Genomic DNA, 7,853 nt, shown 5'->3' on the forward strand with positions numbered 1-7,853 from the left:
AATATTTGTGTAACTCACGCTATTGGTCAATCCAACACTCAAGAGTTCTTGAGCACTTCTCAATTGCTGACAAGACTGCCATGAAATGTGTACAGTATATGGTGCCTTCTGTCATTCTTGTTTCAGACTAGGAGCACACAAACTATAAACACCAACAACAAGAGAGGGACACACATCAGGAAGAGCAAGAGAGGAGAGGTGTCTCCTCGGCCACAGACAAAGACGACACACACGGTACCATAAGGAAACCTGTCCATTCTGGTAATCCATTCACCAACAGACTTACTAATACAGTTTTTCTGAATTGCTAATACATGTTTCTTGAAACCACCACTCATTTTCTCAAAACCTTAAACACAAATCCAAATACTCAAACTAAATTCACAAAACCTCTGACTCATCTGGCAAAATCAAGCAATTGCTTCAAAACCATTTCACCAGCACTCAAAACCAAACAATGCTTTCAGATCATACACATATGAGTCAATCATATACACACTGCAGCTCAGTCATTAGACACTACATCAAAAAAAGGAGAACACAGCATCCAGGACATGTAGTTACAACAAAAAACGTTTATTGTATAGTGAATTTACCAAAAACCATGTTACAATCAAAGAAGAAGAAGAAGAAGAACCAGCCTTGACAAGACTGCACGTCTATGTCACCACAGGCCAGTTCTATTGCCTGTAAGAGATTTCCCCTGGTATATGGGTTTTGGTCATAGACTTTCCACCGCCATGCTGAGCAAAACTCTTCTGTTGGGTTGAGGACAGTGCTGTATGTTGGAAGGTCTTACTCTTCCTCGTCCTTTTTGTCCAACACTTCATATTCCTCTACCTCTCATATTGTTATCCATAGTTGATGGATGTACTCGTGCCATCTGTGCACTTTGAACTGGCTTATGATTTGTACCTGCTCATCACATAATTAGCACCAAGTGTGAACAATTTTGAATCATTGTGTGTAAATGATGACAACTGTGCTTTAGTTGTGTTTAAGTTCTGCTGTCCTCTGTTTAGTGTTTTGCAACACAGGTTCATCACAGTGCAAATTGTGTTTTAGTGAGAATGTGTTTAGAGTTTAGCAAAAAGAGTGCATGAGATTTGCAAACAGAGTCTAAGTGCCTGAACTTGTTTAAGGTTTTGCAGAAAGAGTGATTTATTCAACAAATTGGTTTAGGCTATTGAGAATTTGGTTCAGAGAATGGGGTTTATTGTTTTAGCAATTGTGAAAAACTGTAAGTGGCCTGCCTACAGCACCAGGTAAACTAAACTAGACACCCATATAGTTTCCATACTTTACTTCCTAATCAGCCAAGCTGACCTGCACAGTGCCAGCTGGCTGAGTACATGCCATATTTAATTAATGGCTCATGTGGTAACTAAACAAACCACCACATGTACAACAGCATCATAAATAATATAGACCAGTAATCAGTGTTTTCACACACTTTTGTAGTGACTGATTCCAAACAGAAAACAGGTTATTTACTGCTACCAGTTAGATTATCAGCTACACTCCAGTTAACTGGGTCTCCCCACCTTTAATGCTACACAATGGCCTGTATACTTACCTGCATTCCCACGATGCCCATTAGACAAAGAATATTTTAGATAGTATTTCTAGTAATAAAATGCATGTGGGGACTCACTGGCCTCCCAGCAGGAGTTCCATAGTAGCCACCCAGATTTTCAGTCTGTTTCCCTCCATCCATCCCCTTCTCCTCCTCCTGCCCTCTGTGTTTTTCTCTTTCTCTCTACAAATTTCATAGAGCGAGAGAGCAATAAATGGAGGGAAGGAGAAAGTGGAGTGCAGAGCGAGAGGGAAGTGATAAATCATCCTTCACCTTCTGAGTTTGGGTTTTGTTGTTGCTCTCCCCGATCATGATGAATCGCTATCCTCCAAGAAAAGAATGTACAAAAACAAAAACAAAAAAAGTGAAAGTAATAAAATAAAATAGGAAATAGAATCAGAAGGCTATTCCACTCTTTCTTTTGCTCTTTATCCAAAAAGAAAAAGCCTCACTCGGGCGGGCACTCGCTCTCAGGGATGATGAGCTGGAGTGAGTGAGAGACCAGAGAGAGGTTTTCTGTTCTTCCTGGGAGTTTATGAGCTGTGAAGAGCTTTCAGAGAAGCTGGAAATATTGCTGCAGTCATTCATCACTCTTTCAGGATCCTCCACCAGTCACCCCTCTTTTCATCTCTTTTGTCATTAATTATCAAAAGTTGTCTCAAATATTATTTGTGACTCTGCTGCTATTTGAATATTGACTTTTAGCAGTTTTATTTGTTTATTAATTGCTCACAGGTAATATTTCATGTGAAAGTCAGCATCTGTAAAAAAAATATTAATAATAATAATCCACTTGTCTGTCGGACTGCTGTTTCCTGTTCCTGCGGTAAATGTATTCACTTCCTGTCTGCTGTCCCTGTACCACGTTGTGCTTGCCACCAGTGTTCACGGATTAAGCTCACTAATTCCTGGGTTTGTTTGAACATCAGTAAATTATTTCAGTCACAACATACAGTATGTCTGCACTACTTAAGCACCTGTGTTACAGGTTACAGACGTACTTGCTAATTACCACATTTAACTTGCTACTAGCTTAGAAGATAGCTAAGCTAGTATCTTAGGGAGCAATGGCTTCCCCCTCTTCCTCTCCTCCTTTCTCTTGCTCGGAGTGTCGCAAGTTCAGTTATTCCTCTGCCTCCTTTAGTGATAATGGTACTTGTAATGAATGTCAGACGCTAGCAGCATTGGAGGCGAGGCTCACAGACTTAGAAGCGCGGCTCCGCACCATGGAAAACAGCGCAGCTAGCTATGCCCACGTACCCGGTGTAGAGCCTCCTAGACGTACCTTAGCTCAAGCTAGCCGCCCCCAGCGCTTCCCGAGCAGCCGGGATCTCAGGCAGGTGGCTGGGTGACAGTTCGCAAGAGCTCAAGACAAACGCCCACGGAGCCTCGCCTGCCTGTTCCAATTCAAATCAATTTCCCCCAGTCAGCAACACTCAGCAACGCACCCACTGAGAAAACAACTCTGGTAATCGGAGACTCCATAGTCAGAAACGTGAAGCTAGAGACACCGGCGGCCATAATCAAATGTATTCCTGGGGCCAGAGCGGGCGACATTGGATCCTTTTTGAAGCTGCTGACTAAGGATAAGGTAAGGTTGTTATTCACGTCTCCGATAATGACTCCCGACTTCGCCAGTTGGTAGGTCACTAATATTAATGTTGAGTCTGTGTGTAACAGTAACAATGTCAGACTAGTTTTCTCTGGGCCCCTGCCCAATGTGACCAGTAACGACATGTTTAGCAGCCTTCTACAGTTTTGATAAATGAGAAGAAAAAACAGAAAGTGAATGTGTCATTGACTAAAACACAATAAACAGTTTTAACTATGGGACCTTTTCAGAATAGGCTTTAAATTGGTCTGTTTTATATTAACATAAAGTATTTTATCTAGTGAATTATTAAAGTAAACCAAAAAGCTACATCAGATTTTGGCCTAACACTAATTCTGAGAATGATGCCTACAATTTGTTTACATCTATCGACCTGCACTTAAAAACTTATCAAACTGTAAATGTGATGAAGTGTTCTTGTCAATGTAATTAAGGACCAGTAGGCTGCTAGTTGGACTCACTGAATTTATAGTTTCCAAATGTTATCTGTGTGTTCAAAGTAAAACTGACTGGTTTTGAAATGTTGCTATTTTATTTTGACAGTTTAATTTAGCATCCTAAACTTGGCTCTCAGTAGCACTGAAGCATTAAAGTTTTCAGTTCCATGAACTCTTCTGATGGTGTAATGCTGTTGTCTGACTGTGCAAACCTCCACAAACAGGTCTCGGTTTGCTCCATTTTGTCCATTAGCTCACCATGATGAAGGACACAGCAGGCTGTTGTAGATATACAGCTCACATGCTCTCTCTGTGGTTACACACATGCAGATTTAGTTTATTAAACTGATGGGGCCTTGTGCTGCTGAATGTTTAGCTATGGTGTAAACAGAGCAAAGTACAGAGGCACACATCCACAGATATGACAGCAGCTTAATAAGGGTTAACACTATGAGTGCATGAAATTGAATGAATGAATTTTAATGCCTTCACAGTAGATAAATAATAGCAACTAGGTAGAAGATCGATGTGTGAATAAGCTGAGGAATGACTGACTGAAATTAATGAAGTGTCCTGGGCATTAAGTGACTTGCTAAATGAGTCAGTGAATGAATGCATGCATGGATAATGTGGTAGTGCATTGGTAATTACATAATCAAACTGGACATTGTACTGCATTAGCTCGTTAATATTTTTGATTCAAGGACTGAATGAATTAATGAGTGAATGCACTGAATGATTTAGATGTGTTCGATGGATCAGGTAAGTATGAATTAATTACATAATGAATTATTAGTGTACAAATGATAATCTGCTGCAACAAGTTACCACCAGGCTAGTTTTCTGAACTAACAATTATTCACTGAATGAAGAATGATTCTTGGCAGCAGCTCCTTAGGGAAGAACTAGACAGTGGGTCTTCACTAAGATGTATCCATTTAATTGCATTCAATAATGCCATTGCCAGTGAGTTATGTTTTCTGTCATTAAAACTAAGTTGACTTGAGCAAAAGGTGGAAGCTGGGTTCAGCTGGAGATTCATGAAACTGAAAGTGGAGCAGGGCTTTGTGTGGCCAGTGTTGGAGAAGCCAGACGATGCTTTGTGGCATCAGGCAGGTCTGTTGGGAAAGGTGATGAATGATGGACAAAATATCACCTTTTTAACCTCTTAATTATGTTTCCTCAACCTGTCTGTCTGCCTCTAAAGGGCCCAGGGCCTCATCTGCAGGCAACCTGGCGCCTCTGCTCTCTCTCCCCAACATGCATATACTGTACTGTATGTCAGCACTTAGCTCTGTGTGTTTCCTTCAGGATGTAACCCCAATAAACATTTAATTTGTCACAGACCCATGAGGATGCATGCAAATGGGGAAATAATGTTTATGGTGGAAATGGGCTGTAATGTTCCAAGGATGTAATTTTTTTTATTTATTAATGTTTAGCTTAAACTAATTGCAAGATGTAACGTTTGCAATGAAATAAATGGGGAAAAAGAGGAATTTAAAACCAAGATTATGGTGATACATGAAGCTGCAATGATCAAGCTTAAGAACAGACATAACTGCTCCTCTTTATGCTAGCCTCGGGCATGCTAAACACCAAGAGGCTATCCATGCTTTGCATGTCTGCATGTCCACTAAGGTCTAGTGGAGTAATAATGTTCATCACCTTCTCTGTATATATCCCTATGCAGGTCAAAACTTTGTGTCTGCACAAACAGACAGCACTGCAACGGCCCTGGCTTCATGTGTACTACAGTGCTTGGAAACTGTAGAACAGGGACAGAAGGCACACCCTCGATTTGAAGTATGAATAGGAGGGCATGCCCAAAGCAGATCTGTCCCTTAACACCCTAAGGTGAGCATGACAGACAACCTGGCAAGGAGCATGGGGGGAAACCTGGGACAACTGAGACTAGATGGATAATGACAGTTTCTCAAAAAGTCTGGATGGAACAGATCCAGGGGAAACACAGCGCAGAGACAAAACCTGGGCTGGCATTGTGACAGCATGCTGGACATTTTATAACTTCTATTACACAATTATTTTTGAGGCATAGTCAAGCAACAGCTCCTTGGAGTGACTGATTCACCAGAATAAATACAGAAAATCATCAAATATTTCAGCTGTCACAGCAGGTACAGACAGTTAAGAGACATCAGTTTCCTTCATGAGGCAGATTCGTCAAATTGTTCTGTGCTGTACACAGAGAACTGACAGAATTCTGTCTCAAAACAATGTTTATCATCTGCGACTAGAACAGGAACCAGAGTGCAGCCAGGCAGGAAGCTCAGCAGCCAGCCAATTAGCCTGCCGTTCAGTCAGCACTAGGACTAAGAGTGCAGTCGCATTTCACTTTGATTGAAGACAGGGGAAAAGTATCAAGAAGTTTGTGCATCAACCCTCATCTTATCTTTCTCCACACTGTCGAGCTTGGTCGTAAACTTGTACAGTCAAGTCAAGTCACATTTTATTTCTATAGCTAATATCACAAATCAAGTAGCTTTAGAATCTGTGATCATAAAATCTTCAAATTTCACTGAGTCTCTTCTTTATATAGATTTATATTTTGTGCGTCTTTATTTGATAGCAAACAACAGGAAATTAAGGGAAACAGATGTGGAATGATTCAAACAAGGTTCCTGGGATGCTGCAGTTCATGGTTGATGCTTAATAAAATACTGTACTTTACTGATGGTATAAACCAAAGCAGACTACAAGGTGTATAATGGTAAACATCAGGTAGCGTGGACTAATGCTGACTGTGAAGTATGACAGTCTTGCCTGTTGTACTTGTGCTTGATAGCGCACACCAGATACATAGGACACAGTGATCGTATGCATCAATGCTAATCCAGTGGTGACTCTACAAACAACCAGTACATTCAAGTAACCTCCCTCTAACCCTTTACTAACTCAGGCCAACCACAATAAAACAGGCAGTAAGACGATCAGTCATCCAGTACAACTAATTAACCACCCAACCAGTTAGATATTCAATTATTATTTTATTTTTTAAATGAAATAAATGTATCAAATGACAATGTGAAAGCAATGTGACACTGTGAAAGGAGTTGGTCATGGTGATGAACCCACAGAGAATTATCACACAAATCTGCAGCTCCCCTTGGATACACAGAGCTTTTTAGTGAGCTTCACGTCCTTGTGTAGCTCTGTTGGACACAACCTCACTGATCTCACAGTGCTGCTTTTGGCCACAGGAGGAAGTGACTGTCTTCTGAGAAGACACAAAAATCCACCATCCTCAACCTGCTCAGCAGCAAACAGCAGACAGACACAAACTAGCTGGTGAACACAGAGGATGATTTAGCAGGTGGGGAAGACCAGAAAATAGAGCACAAAGAGTAAAAATATTGGACTGATATTCCACTGGTGAAGGATGACAGTGGATGTGTAAATAAGTGACAATCTGAAAACAAGTTCACCAGGTCACCTTAAAATATAATGCAAGAATTATACCATAAGGGTGAGAGATATAAATGACCCAAATGTAACCAATCAACCAGTGTGTCAGCCGGTAAAACAAGAATATAAGCACAGACCAACAACAACTGAACTAACCAACCATTTGTGAGTTGGAACATCTCCAACTCACAAATGGTTGTGGTGTGGATGTGGACTGAGCAAACCTACCACCTAATGCTCACACACACTGCCATAAGACCAGTATCTGTAATTCAGAACATCTGCCGCAGCGACTGATTGTTTATTAAGCCTAGAATGATGACAGCATCTCTAATGACCTGGACACACTTCGCCAGTCGGAGGTCACTAAGATTAATGTTGAGTCGGTGTGTAACTTCGCTAAAACAATGTCGGACTCCGTAGTTTTCTCTGGACCCCTACCCAATGTGACCAGTGATGACATGTTTAGCTGCATGTCGTCATTCAACCGCTGGCTGTCTAGGTGGTTCCCAGAAAATAACGTGGGCTTCATAGACAACTGGAAAACATTTTGGGGAAAACCTGGTCTGATTAGCAGAGACGGCATCCATCCCACTTTGGGTGGTGAGGCTCTCTTATCTAGAAATCTGGATGAGTTTGTTTTACAACCTAAATTATGACAACCCAGATTTGAGTCCAGGATGCAGGGTCGCAGTCTTACATGCCTCTCTGCTGTCTCCCTGCAGCTGCTACCCACCCAACGCTCCCAGTACCCCATAGAGACTGTGTCTGCCCCCCACCCACCTAAATTATATAAATCAAG

At 41.3% G+C, this 7,853-nt stretch overlaps 1 long non-coding RNA gene across 4 annotated transcripts in view; it reads left to right on the plus strand.

Moving 5' to 3' along the window:
- Window positions 1-3,128: 3,128 nt before the first annotated feature.
- LOC109956689 (uncharacterized) overlaps window positions 3,129-7,853 on the plus strand; it is a 17,117-nt gene continuing 12,392 nt past the window's right edge. For all 4 annotated transcript variants that reach the window (XR_002274443.1, XR_002274445.1, XR_002274444.1 and 1 more), the window contains exons 1-2: window positions 3,129-3,167; window positions 5,319-5,482. This is a non-coding gene — a long non-coding RNA (uncharacterized LOC109956689). The remainder of the gene's footprint in view (window positions 3,168-5,318; window positions 5,483-7,853) is intronic.

This window comes from Monopterus albus, unplaced genomic scaffold (genome assembly GCF_001952655.1).
Source record: "Monopterus albus unplaced genomic scaffold, M_albus_1.0 scaffold21.1, whole genome shotgun sequence".
Lineage (NCBI taxonomy): Eukaryota > Metazoa > Chordata > Actinopteri > Synbranchiformes > Synbranchidae > Monopterus > Monopterus albus.